A 14,727-nucleotide genomic window follows, 5' to 3' on the forward strand; every position below is an offset into this window, starting at 1 on the left:
GAGCAAGAAGCTGAACTAGATTGAGTTTTGATTTTCTGGTTGGATGGCCACATCCTACGTAAAAGGCCACAAACATCCAGATATCAAGAAAAGGGAAGAAAGAAGCCACAGGATGTACATGCAGCAAGGACTCTGAGGTAGAGAAGAGAAAACGCAAATCCCCGTCAACTTTATGTTAGTTGGACTTGAAATTGTAGGGCATCTAACCAAGTGTACATTTTCTAGGAAGCTGAATTTTGAGAGCAATGTGGGAGGTGCCAGTTTCGCTCTGAAAAACAGCAGGGTCGGGGCGCCTGGGTGGCTCAGTGGGTTAAGCTGCTGCCTTCGGCTCAGGCCCTGATCTCAGGGTCCTGGGATCGAGTCCCACATCGGGCTCTCTGCTCAGCAGGGAGCCTGCTTCCCTCTCTCTCTCTCTGCCTGCCTCTCCGCCTACTTGTGATCTCTCTCTGTCAAATAAATAAATAAAATCTTTAAAAAAAAAAAAAAACAGCAGGGTCTGCATGGTCTCTCCTTTCCATTAAGTGGGTCATGATTACTTGCATCAGAGAAAATGGCGGGATAACTGATCTGGAAATTGTAACTTTTTTGAAGTAACCCTCCAAGTAAAGCTCATTCTGTATGAAACAGTCTACTTCAAATAATGTGCTGACATGACCTCCTTATGATACAGTCAATTGTCCTTTTGGGTGTTTTATCAAATGGGGCCTGTTGGGTCATCTTGGCACCTCATTTCCCTCAAGAAGGTTTAACAAACCCAAACTTGGGAGGCATTTTGAAATGATAGATAATTGGTTAGCATGTTGAAGAAAAAAACAGATTAAGTTCAAAGGTTACTAAACGACCTCCAGTTTTAAAACTACTACAAAATCAGTTGCACGTGAAAATTTAAGCCAATGATGGAAGGGTGACTGAATGGGCATCTTCTAGCTTGGTTCTGATCAGCTCAGATGCCGAACCCCCTTTCCCACTTTGAATGTGACTCTGGGTTCAGTCAGTTTGTAAGGAACAGGATTATTAATGAGTCTGACAGGCTAAAGCTTTGAAGCTTCACCAAGGGTACGATCAGCAACAACAAACTGTTTCAGGTGTTCTGAGAAAGGTGCTAGGAAGACCCCTCCTCAGGGCTGGAGGCTTTGGGAGTGACTGGTTCATTGGTTCAACTTCTGCCTTTGGCTCAGGTCACCTGGGCTCAGGTCCCCTTTCTTTCTTCCTCTACCCCTCCACCCCCTTCTCTCCCTTTCCTCCCTGCTTCATGCCCCTTCAGGCTTCTTGTGCTCTCTCACACACACTCTCTCTCTCAAATAAATACATAAAATCCTTAAAAAAAAAAAAAAAAAAAGACCAAAAATTTGATTTGGGCCCATTTATGTCATTTTACTTACCCTGTTCTTTTGCCTCTTTTGTATACTTTTTATTTTATAAAAATAACTTAAACACACAGAAAAGTTGAAAGAATGATACAGAGAGTTCACCTGTCTTCTTTATCCAGAATTAACATTTTATCCATCTTCAACGTCATACATTATAATGTTTTACCAAATTTGGTTTATAATTCTCTAATTATTACATCGTGTTCCAGAACCATTTAAGAGTGAATTACGTATGGCATGGCCCTGTACCCTTTAACGACTGGAGTGCATATTTCCTAAAAACAAGAATATTCTCTTACATATATACAGTAAATTAATTAGGGATAATACTTTATAGCTCACACTGAATTCATCAGTGGTCCCAGTCATACTGTTGGTAGTACCAGTACAAGTTCCTGTATAAGATCATACACTGCATTTACTCTTGTAGAACTTTGACTAACAGGAGAGGCTATGGGAAAACAGTTTTCAGATAATGTTCAGAAAGGGGCCCTGAGGAGTCAGATTTATTAAGTACCTTTTTATCCTCAAAAGATGTATTCCTATGAGGTAGTGTGTCAGTCAGTGTTCTCCAGAGAAACAAAGCCAATAGGATATTATTATATATCCTATGTATACATTTGATATATTTATATACCTATAATTTATATATTACATAAAATACATAATATACTCCTATAAATGGTAATGATAGTAATGATTTAAATATTGTTGTGAGCACAACAGAAATGCTGTGAGCTTTCCTAGAAACTTGTCATGTCATTCCTGTTGGGGGAAAAAACAAGATGGAATTTATCTTTGCATAGAAAATTTTAAAACACCTATCTATCTATCTATCTATGTATCATCTATCTATCATTGACAGAATACAAAAGAGAGAGAGAAAGAGATGATAAATGATGAGGTCAGACCAGTTCCAAACAAGTAGGGCAGGTGAGGCTGGAAACTCAGCAGGAGTTGACACTGCAATCTTGAGGCACAGCTTCTTCTTCGAGAGAGTTCTGGTTTTGTTCTTAAAGCCTCCCAACTGCATTGTTGAGACCCACCCACATTACTGAGGACAATCTACTTTTTTTTTTTTAATTTAATTTTATTGTTTCAGTGTTCCAAGAGTCACTGTTTATGCATCACACACAGTGCTTCATGCAATACGTGCCCTCCACAATACCTAACACCAGACTCACCCAACCCCCTCCCTCCCAAACCCTCAGTTTGTTTCTCAGAGTCCACAGTCTCTCGTGGTTCATCCCCCCCTCCGATTTCCCCCAATTCACTTATAGTTTCCTTCTCCCAATGTCCTCCATGTTATTCCTTATGCTCTGCAAGTAGGTGAAACCATATGATAGTTGGCTGTCTCTGCTTGACTTATTTCACTCAACATAATCTCCTCCAGTCCCGTCCATGTTGATACAAAAGATGGGTATTCATCCTTTCTGATGGAGGCATCATACTCCATTGTATATATGGACCATATCTTCTTTATCCATTCATCTGTGGAAGGGCATCTTGGTTCTTTCCACAGTCTGGCGACTGTGGCCATTGCTGCTATGAACATTGGGGTACAGAAGGCCCTTCTTTTCACGACATCTGTATCTTTGGTGTAAATACCCAGGAGTGCAATGGCAGGGTCATCTACTTTAAAGACAACTGATGGTAGATGTTAGCCACATCTACAAGACACCTTTATAGCAACACCGGGCTTCATGATTAATTAAACACCAACCTAGCCAAGTTAACTCAGAAAGCTGTCAGAGGTAGAGACCATCACTCACATGTTACATATGAGTCTGAGACTTAGCACCATGGTTTATTTTTACTAAGGAAACTCATTGTGCCTGGCTGAGCCATAATATAAATCTAGTGTCTCCCACTCCAAAAACCTGTGCTTCTCCCATGGCACCCCTATTGCCTAACTTCAACATGAAATGATTTGAAAGTGGTAAGTTTTCAATCACTGATGGTATATAAACGTGGGCTGAATGACTAGCTATCAAGAATGTTCCAGAAATGATTCAGGCCTTAAATAAATGCATGTGCTGTGTGGCTTTTCAAATTCTATTTGCCATTATGATTCTATAGTGTATTTTTCAAAAAACGTGTTTTAGGGCTATTGTTTTTCTTACTGAAGTATAATATTTTTATGTACAGAGGGCTTTGTATTCAGTTAGTACCCCTCATCAGAATAGACAGGTAATTGCACCCTTTTTATTTTTTCCAGGAGCCCACATTATTTATTGTTTTCAAAATAACATTTCAAACTAGTGCTACTATTTGGTAGATCTTTAAGAAGGTCAAAGAGAAAACTATGAGACTTTGGAGAAAAGCCATGCTGCTCAAAATCAGTTGTAAAAGACTCTTATGTAAATGCAAACTTCATATATTCTAACGAGTTATTTGTAGCCTTATACTTTTATTTCAAGGGTTATGGCTTAATTTTTTTTCTTTTTTTCTACTTCACAGTAAAAGTGTAATCAGAACTTTTGCTTTATCTTGACAATTATCCTCAACATTAGAAAAAGTTTCATCCTTTGTAGGACATTTTAAATAATAAATAATAATCATAGATGTAATATTCACTAAGCATTATTTGTTATCAAGTACTTTGCTAAATGATTTATAAGCATTATCTTATGTGAGTTACTCTTCATTTCACCTCAAAGAGGTAAAATCCTGTTTTTGCCTCCATTTTAAGGGAAAGGAAAAAAAAAAAAAAAGCAAGCCTAAGATTGAATAATCCTAAAAGTAAGATCATCCCCAGATGATTGAATCTTAACATCAATAGATTTATTTTATGTGTAATTTCAAACTGTCCTTTAAAAATCTGAGTGTTCATATTTAAAAAGATGATGAAGCAAAGTAATTAAACACCTTGTCCATAAACAAGATGGTTGCCAATTATAAAATGAATTTATGACCTTTTAACACTAAGTCCAAAGTTCGCCCATTAAACTACAACATCTTCTAATAATAAAACCTACTGTTATGACAGCTTAACATATGAAATTCCCCCATTGCTTAGCAAATACTAATTTTTATATAGCACTCTATAATTACCACTGCTAGCAATTGCATGGTTCTTTGCTTGAGTAACATGCTGTCATCTGATTTTAAGGCAGATTATTTTTTTCTCTAGGTATGTTTTTCACCTGGTAGGGAATAAAAGGCAGGTTCTTTAGTGTTATTTAAACAAAAATGGGGGTGCCTGGGTGGCTCAGTGGGTTAAGTCACTGCCTTCAGCTCAGGTCATGATCTCAGTGTCCTGGGATCAAGCCCCGCATCGGGCTCTCTGCTCAGCAGGGAGCCTGCTTCTTCCTCTTTCTCTGCCTGCCTCTCTGCCTACTTGTGATCTCTCTCTCTCTCTGAAATAAATAAATCTTTAAAAAAAATTGAAACCTAAGGGAGTATTATTAGGAACACAAAAAGGACTATGTGTCCAGATTTTTTCCCTCTGGATTTTACTGTTGTGAGATTTTGTGGATACAAATCCCCTTTGTAGCAGAGGAAAGGCCTGTTAAATTCATATCCCAGGATAGAGGTAATGATTGAAATATTAGCATAAGTACAATGGAAATGCCATGAGCTTTCTTAGTAACTTGTGTTGTCAGTATCCCTGGTAGGATTTAAGCATGGCTGGGGGGGAAAGGAATAAAATGGAATTTATCTTTGCCTAGAAGATTTTAAAATCCTTTCTAAGTCAGGTAGTTTTAAATTCCTTCAGTCTTTATTTTTACGTAATAGAGAAGACCCCGCTTATTATGCTTGCCATTGTGAACAAGTATAATTCCCGTTTTAGGAATCACTGTGTTCCCAGGGCAGCTGGGTGGCTCAGTCAGTAAAGTGTCCAACTCTTGGCATCAGCTCGGGCCATGATCTCAGGGTAGTGAGTCCAGCTTCAGCGTGGAGTCTGCTTGAGATTCTCTCCCTCTCCCCTCTACCCCTCCTTGTGTTCTCTCTCTGTATAAGTATATAAATAAATAAAATCTTTAAAAAAAATAAAAAGAAATTACTATGTTCCCCAATGAAAAAAAAATATTAAAAGTTATCATTTGGGGGCACTTGGGTGGCTCAGTCAGTTATGTGTCGGTCTTCGGCTTGGGTCAGGATCCCAATATTTGCCCTTTGAGATGATTTTTTTAAAGATTTTATTTATTTGAGAGAGGGGAAGAGAGAGAGAGAGAGAGAGAATGAGAGCGGCCAAGCAGGGGGACTGGCAGAGGGAGAGGGAGAAGCAGGCTCCCCGCTGAGCAGAGAGCTTGACACAGAGCCTGATCCCAGGACGCTGGGATCATGGCCTGAGCCACCCACGTGCCCTGAGACAATTAACATAATCAATATTTGTTGTTGTTATCACCATCTACTTTCTGAGCTTATGAATCTGAAGATTCTTCAGGTCAAATCCATCCCTTCTCTGGCAGAAGTGTGGGGCACTACTGCTCATTTTTGCTCTTCTAGATTCTTAAAAATGGGGAGGCGATATTGCTGATATCCTGCTAAGATTTGTATAAAAGGCAGTTACCGTATTTGCTGTGTGTTCAGTTTGTAAGGTAATAGTTACTGGTGCAGTTGGAAGAGTCAACTGGCCAAGGCTTTGGAGTTTGGATGGGGAGAATCTTGCTCTATTCAGGACTGGCCATTGCTACATATTGACTAAGCTACCATTTGGCTTCTGGACCTTCAGGTACTATCTCTTTCAGTGTTCTTTTCAATTTTTACTCACTTGTCTTTCCCTTCTTGAACAATTCCTCTTGTACTTTGAGGATGAATTTATATTCTCTCACTCCATCTACCTCTACTGGTCTCCTTGCAGCTGGCGGAAAGGCTTTTTCTGTTTCCTTCAGAAAGCTGCTCTCATTCGCTCTCTCGCTCCCTGTGTCTCTTTCTCTCTTTCCCTCTCTCCCCTTACACCTCTCCTTCTCCCTCCATCCCTCTTTCTCTTCTTCTTCTCTCAAAAATCTTTTCCTCTTTCCTCGGTAGACATCGTATGGCTCCTAAATTCATATTCCAAAGTATTAGCAAGCAAAATTATTATTCCTTCTTTTGTAAGAGTGAGACAAATTCATCTCCATACCTTTCTAGGAGATGAAGGAAAATATCCCCATGCCTTTCATTCAGGATCACATAGAAGAAGAAGCAAAAATAATTAGGCTTTCAATCAAAAGAGCCTGAATAGATAGATAGATAGATAGATAGATCCTACCACAATCTTATATTTTGGTTTAAGTTAATCTCAGCTAATTCTTATTTTATCCTGAATAAGTTCCAAGCTTAGGAACCTCTGTGGGTATTACAAAAGAAAAATTGTGTATATTCTGACAAGCACATTCATCAGGATTCTGGTGCCAACACTAGGAGGATCAGGTAAGCAGCACCCCTTACAGAATAGCACCTGAACAAAGCCTTTTCTCATTAGAACTTGCTATGCATTGCATGCATCCAGACTAATTCTGGAAAGGGTAAAAATGTTAAATAATAAAATAAAAACAAAACCTGTACACATCTACCCAAAGACAAATAAAGGTGATATGAGACCAATCCTCCTGTGAATTTCTTGCCTTAAAAGTTAAATTTCTTACCTTATGAAATATTCAATGCATTGTTTGAAAAGTCAAAACCATGCATGCCTAAGCTTCCAGGCTTCAGAAGAAAAAAGTAATTCCTCTTGGATATGACTTATACACATTATAGAAGCTTTGGTATGGTTGGCAAGTCAGTGAACATACAGATGAGAAGGGAAAATACCCCAATGACTGTCTAAGATGTTCCATGTTGTAGTTCACAGCTTCCGCTAGGCTGTGGAATTCTGATTTATTTCTATACCTCTCTGAAAAAGCTCTCTGGTGAAATAATTGTTAATCTCCACAGACTGGGAAAAGAAATTCCTAGAAGATATTTTTAACAAGCCAAACATAAGAAGCCTAAGTTGAGCAGAATATTAAAGAGTTTCAGATTCTAATGGTTGTGTGTGTGTGTGGGTCTTCAATAATTTTTAATTACACAGTTTCTGTAATGGACTTTTAATATACTCGTGTAAAAATAGGGTATCTAATTTAATTTTAGATCTATTTATTTTAGTAGCTCTCCCTTTGTTCTCAGTCCTCACTTTTGGAAAAAAATAAGGTAAGAGTCATAAGAGTGGTTCCACTTTTAAAACAGAAGACAAATATTTTTCTCTTTCTTACAACCCTTAACTAGAAATATATTTTTTAAGAAGCAATTTACTCCAGTGAACATAGCGGCCTTATTTGATATTTCTGTAGCCTTTGTATCTGTGAAGGGCTTTAAAATGAGCTTGATTAGACACATACTCTATCACCCAAGAAAAGAATCAATACAGACTATCATTCCCACTTGACAGATAGCATCAATGCATCATCATATAGGTGTATTTATTAGGAAAGAGGTTAAGTTGCCTGTTCAAGTTGGTCTTCCAAGTCAACGGAAAACAAGGGAATAAAACTTGGTGTTCTATAGCTTTTAGTGTATTTAGTTGCTTAGCTACATGTCTTCTTTTTATGAATTAATCAGCAACACCGTAATTATCATGAATGGCCATTGCACATCAATAATTCACTTTCCAGTGTAAGTACATAAAAGGATTAATGTTACATAGGCTCTACAATATTAAGAAGGAAAAGGTCAGTAAATGATATATTAAAAGAATCATGATAACAGACCAGCAAATTAAGCCCAACAGGAGAGACCGGCATTTGTTGGATAAACCTAATAAAATCTTGTAGTTTATTGATGTTGCTCCTCCGCTGGGCAAAAATAGCTCTAGGATAAGATAGAAAGACAATAAATAATCAAGTGGATTAGAGAGTTGCCAAAACACAGTGGAGATCAAGGTAGCTCAAAGTAAAGTTGTACGTACAAATTTCAATAGATCCATCATTGCCAAAATGTTATGTTACCTTTGGAATGACTTTCTATTACTGAATTGTAAAGAAACCCATTTTTTTTTTCTAAATTCTGAATCACAAACTTTTGGTAGTCAGAATTTTAGTGAGCCACTGGGAGGTCATTTTACTAAAGACATCTTTTAAACCACAAATGTTTCTTTCTCCTTTAAAGATCACTCTCCTGCAGACTAGAATGGTGTTCTATCTTGAGGAATACTATTAAATGACCAGTGAACACATGAATTTAAAAATATATGACTGATATATAGTGGTAGGTGAAAAAGGCTCTTTAAAGATTATTTTTATATAAAATTTGCATCAACTAATAAGTCTAAGACAGGCTCTGTGCTATTTTGACATTGAAGATCAAGATGAATTCTACTTCCATACTTCCAATCTAAGAAACTATATAAAGATAATGACAAAGATATTTCCATAAATATATTGATTGCGGAATTTATTCCAGACCAAAAAAAATTTTTAAAACAACCTAAAAGTCTAACATCGGGCTTAATTACAGAATAGATAATACTTTTTGTGTGATGCATTAATATGCAGTCATTAACAAGTATGTCATGAATAATTTTGGTGACCCAGAAAGATACTCCTCACAATAAATCAAGTAGGGAAAGGAAAAAAAAAGAGAGAGAGAGAGAACAAAAAATTATATACAGCAGGATATTTTATACCTTCTTGCTTTCTATAAAACTCTAGAAAGATATATACCAAACTACCAAAAACATTTAAGAGGCTTTTTGTGAAATGTGTGTTTTTATACTTTCTATATCTTTCATATATTCTGCAATAAAAATAAAAATAAAATGTAACCTTAATCAGCCTAAGCCAATTAAGATTTTTACTTTGTTTTTATTGTTTTAATGAATCATTTTAGCTTCTCAAGGATGTCAAGCTTGTTCTTTGGTGCTTGCTATTCCTTCTTCTGTTCTTTCCCTATTCTCGTCATGGCTGGCTGCTTTAGATTACTTTATGACTATGGCCAAACATCATTTCCTCAGTGAAACTTTCCGAAATGACCTAATGGAATGCATCCTGCCACCATTCTTTTTATTCCATTATCTTGCTTCATTTTCTTCATGGCATTAGCTAAAATTATATCACGAACCCATTATTTAATCAAATTATGTGTTTAGCATCTGGCTGTTGTGTTAATAAACAAATATATGAAACAGAGGAAACTTGTCTGTCTTGCTTAAATTTTAAGTCCCCAGGTCCTAGAACCTTATCTGGGTAAAGGAATCACCAAATTCGTATCTGTTAAATAAAACAAGGAGCTCTTAAAAAATTAAAACTTTATAATGCGTGTATATAACTGTCAGGTATATTGAGAAGAAAGGGATCGACATAAGCCTACTCTATTTTGGCAATTAGTAGGGCAAAATGCTACTTACTTTGAAAGGAGAGTGTGAGCATTAAACTTAAAAAAGAACTCGATTTTTAAAAAACGAAGCAAAGAGTAAGGATAGTTCATAAAACAAATGTTAGGAAGTCCTATTCAGATGCTAAAGTTGGGTCACAAATCTGTCTCTAAATCAGTGTTCCATATCTTCTTGAATTAGATTGTGCACCCCTTTGAAGATCCAACAGAAAACCTGAAACACAGCCTCAGATAAACACTCATGCATATTTGTGATATACATGATGTTTTATTGATAGTTTCTGCAGATTCAGACCATCCGAATTGTTCATGAATTACACAATAAAAGCTACTTCTCTGTCCTATCTAGCAAAAATCACTTACAAAGTTTTGATCCAATGAGTTAAAAATCTTCAGGAAGTTGAACTTACATCTAAGAAAAGAGCAAATGTTCCTCTTTAGCCTCCCAGAAGACAGACATCACATACATGACCACATCTACATGTTACTATCTCAAGGCTAGCAAATGGAGTTGCAAAGCTAAGGAACTTGGCAAATTGGAGAACCAGCATAGAGTTGCATGTGAAGCAAAGTCAGAGATGAATGATTGTCCCACTACAGCAGGTCAATAAAAGTTGCATGGGAGGGGCTCCTGGGTGTCTCAGTGGGTTGAGCCTCTGCCTTCTGCTCCGGTCATGATCCCAGGGTCCTGAGATGGAGTCCCGCATGGGGCTCTCTGCTCAGCAGGGAGCCTGCTTCCTCCTCTCTCTCTGCCTGCCTCTCTGCCTACTTGTGCCCTCTCTCTCTGTCAAATAAATGAATAAAATCTATTTAAAAAAAAGGTTTCATGGGAAAGATAATGTCTGAGCTGTATCTTGAAGAATAGTCATAAGAATATAATAGCTTATGCTTATGGAGTACATTCAAAGTACTAGGTACGTTCCTGAGTGCTTTACTTACATCATATTTTTAAAATCCTCACAATAATCCCAATTTAAAGGAAAAGTGAAAATTAAAGAAGTTCAGTAATTTGCCCCCAGGATATTCAGCTAGTAAACCATAGAGCAGAGTTTCAAGTCAGTAAGAAGTCTGGCTCATCTTTCTTCACCATTGTAAAGTACTGCTCTCCAAAAGGGTGAGATCTGAATCAGTAGAGAAGGGGAGGGGACATTCCCAGTGAGGGGATGCTTTAATACATGTACAGATGTTACTGTAACTCTAGAAATAGCTAAGTAATTTTGAGTGCTAAAAACAAGGCAAAAAATTTAATTAATTCCCTTGGGCTGTACGTAAATCTATTTTCACAACTATTTTGACATGAAGTTGAGAAAAAAGAAATATCATTTGCCAGGATAAATAATTGAAGGCCTCTGGTAAATGAGAAACTCTAGAACATTTTGGCTTTATATTAATTCATATATTAGATATGGTGTTCTGTACTGTAAAATGACTGTTTGAGTGACAGCCTTCAGGAAACCTTATCTTCTAGCCAAAAGTAAAATTGTCTTTCAGTAAAAGGACAAATTTCCCGGCACCTTTATAAATAAGTTAAAGGATAGAAATGATGGAAGTGAACCCTCTCATGGGATTTAGAGTGCCTCTAAAAGCTATCAATTGCTACAAACTATAAGATTTTTCTTCATTGAGTGTCATGATGATATAGTCTTGCACTGGATGTGAAATAAATACGTATGTATCTATCTTTTATATAGGCGGGTAAATCAAGTGTCTTAAAAGGTTGTCTCTTTATTCTGAAAAACTGGATGTAGTGTATTAAGAAATAGTTGAGAGAAAATAGGCGTGAACTTTGTGCAGATTTTAGTTATTTTTAAGTGCCATTTTATTGCCATATTCTAATAATACAGAGGAAATAGCACCCAACTATAAATTTTCTTTCATATATTCTAACAAATTTCAGAGTTAATGATGGATTTTTAACATTAATGTTAGTAATAGCTAAAATTTACTAAGCAACTATTATGTACTAGGAAGTATGCCAAGCACTTGAATGTATTATAATTTAATTTATACAACTATGCTCTGAGGTTAGCCTTTTACGATCCCTGTTTAACAGATTGGATACACTGAGATCTGAGACCCAGGAGGGCATGTTAGGGCCCTGAGGCCACATAATTAGAGAGGCAGAAATGGCATTTGGCCCCAGGTGAGACTGCTTCCAAACCCTAGGGTTTTAACTCCTACCATCTTAATCAACCTTGTCATTTGAACTTGAGAAAGATTTTCTTCATTGAACTTTACTTTATTGTATGGTGACTGACGTAACACAATGAAAAAATTTTTTAAAATTACGTTTACTTAAAATCCGAAAGAAATTACTAAATTATAGTTACAAAAATATAGTGTGAGTAAGAAGAGGCGTTTAGCTTACTGCTGAGAATACTTACGAATATATTTACCTCTCAACTGAGTGGAGGAAATAAGACTTTCCTTGTTCACCTACTATGGCAGATTATCATACATTCTAAAATCATTGGTATACACCAGTTTTTATTTTTAATTTCTACAATGTCAGAGGTCATGCCTTCTATTTCTTTTGTGACATCTCATTGTGTTTGGTACAGTACCGTATAGAGTTAAGTGGTCCAAAAAAAAAAAAAAAAGTGCTTGTTAACAACTTTCTTATTGGGCACCTGTTAGTATCCTACAGTGTACTTTTCCAGATTTAATGAAACTGTATTCTTGTTTAAAAAAAAAAAAGTGCATCTGTTCTAATACCCCATGAAAATCAATATATGTGCTATAATGGCTTGAAAACATCCATTAGTTTTTCTCTGCTTTATTTTTCCTCCTTGTTTATTGAAGAAAAAAATACCTGTATTTTTTTAGCACATTGAAGAATGGGGAAGTTTGGTTTGATAATTGCTCTTATGCTTACTGGTTGCTTACCTTTCACTTCAACAGGTAGCTTATAAAAGATTTATTCTTTACATTCTAGCTTCTTTTGTTTAGTTATTTTACATATGGGAAAATTAAGAGTATCTAGTAAAGTTATTCTGAAAATTAATACCCAGTCTACATTATGGTTTGGTTGTAGTTGTAACAGCTTCCCCACAGACATAATGAAATACCAGGAGACTTGGAATCTCTTATCCAATGCTCTTACTATTCAGTATATAACTCAAATTCTCTGTTACTAATTTCCTCATTGGTATAAAGAAGCAGTTGAAGGAGATCATTTCCAAGGTTTTTAAGGAGTAATATTTTCTAATACTATTATATACTTTGTATAGTCTATATGTTACTGTAGATAGTAAAAATAGTATTATTTCCACTGATTGCTCTGATTTGATTGGATTTTTGTCTTAAAATACTACTCATAATTCAAGGTCAGAATAATGTTGTGTTAGAGTGGAAATATGTTCTGCCAAATTCTCTCAACTATGGTACCTATTTTTTAAATAACTTGCATTATCAATTTAGAATATGAGCATTAGGCTTAGTGTGAAATTTGGTATATTTTAAGGATATTTGAAAAGCGGATGTCCCCTTCGAAGTAAGACATTTGCAACACGGTTTGTTTTAAAATTTGTTGACTATAGCTTCAGAACCTCCACTTTGTCTATATAATCATCTCTGTATAAACCATTTCAAATGTTGTATAGAAATATAAAATAAATTTTTAAAATTATCATCAATAATATTTTTGTTTGTTATGAAAATTATCAAATTCCAGAATATATGAAACTATCTGACTGCTGAGAGATAGAGAATTTTAGAGTAGAAGAAAACTTACAGATCATCTATTAACTCCACATTTTCTAGAAAATAGAGAAACCAAACTACAAGGAGATTAAGTGAATCGTCCAAGGTTACATAGCTATTGAGTGACAGAACTTGAATAGGAATCAAGATCTCCTAGCTCTCTCCAGCATTTCTTTCCTATGCTTCCCAATGAGAACAACTCCAGATACACAGTCTTGCCCATATCTCTAGCATATTTTGCAGTTCTGTTGTTTGGGGTATGCACATTTAGGATTGCTATCTCTTCTTGAGGGATTGACCCTATTCCCTTATATAACGACCCTCTCTGTTTCTGATTTTTTTTATTCTTAACTAAAATTTACCCATTACTAATATATGTTCATGTTATATTATTATATATGTACACATATAATATATTAATATATATAAATATGGAAATCATATATACATCAAAATAAAAATGAAGCTTCTTATATCTTTAGGACAGGAAGTAGTTTTGCAACTACCCTGGGAAATTTAGACTCCTTCTCTTCCACAGAAACTAGGAGGTAGGAGCGCTAGCTTCTTTGATATTTATAGCCCAAAGATATGGCTTCCAAATCCTTGTGAAAAAAGATTCCTGGGTTATAAATTGGCAAGAAACTTTTTTACTTTTAAAAAGATTTACATACGTGTGAAAGGGTCAGAAAAAGAAATCACAATTGCTAGTTTTTGTTTTTGGTTTTTTTTAAGGAAACGCTGTAAGAAAAGGGAAGGGTAGAGAAAAGTCTCTTTCCCTTTTTATACCAGGGAAATTTCATTTTTTTTCTTTCTTTCTTTTTTTTTTTTTTAATTTGTATTGACCCTTACAGAAAGAGAGAGGGCACCTTATTACAGGATACCTTGGATTTGTTTCCAGACCATCACAATAAAGTGAGTCACATGAATGTTTTGGTTTCCCAGTGCATATAAATGTTATGTTTATACTATTGTTGTCTTTTAAGTGTGTACATGACTTTATGTCTAAAAAATTAATGTAGGATGCCTGGTTGGCTCAGTGGGTTAAAGCCTCTGCCTTCAACTCAGGTCATGATCCCAGGGTCCTGGGATCAAGCCAGCATCTGGCTCTCTGCTCAGCGGGGAGCCTACTTCCCCCTCTCTCTCTGCCTGCCTCTCTGCCTACTTGTGATCTCTGTCTGTCAAATAAATAAATAAAATCTTTCTTAAAACTTAAAAAAAAAAAAAAAATGTAAATGCCTTAATTAAAAATACTTTATTGCTAGAAATGCTGATCATCATGTGAGCTTTCAGTGAGTCATAATCTTATTGCCAGAGGGTCTTGCCTCGATGTTGGTGGCTGCTGACTGGTGAGGGGGTAGCT

General features: G+C 36.1%; 1 protein-coding gene across 3 annotated transcripts in view; it reads left to right on the top strand.

Annotated features, from left to right (window-relative positions):
* Positions 1–14,727, top strand: part of LINGO2 (leucine rich repeat and Ig domain containing 2) — a 1,191,160-nt gene that overhangs the window by 894,994 nt on the left and 281,439 nt on the right. The gene's annotated exons all lie outside the window — the stretch shown is intronic.

Source organism: Neovison vison, chromosome 9, assembly GCF_020171115.1.
Source record: "Neovison vison isolate M4711 chromosome 9, ASM_NN_V1, whole genome shotgun sequence".
Lineage (NCBI taxonomy): Eukaryota > Metazoa > Chordata > Mammalia > Carnivora > Mustelidae > Neogale > Neogale vison.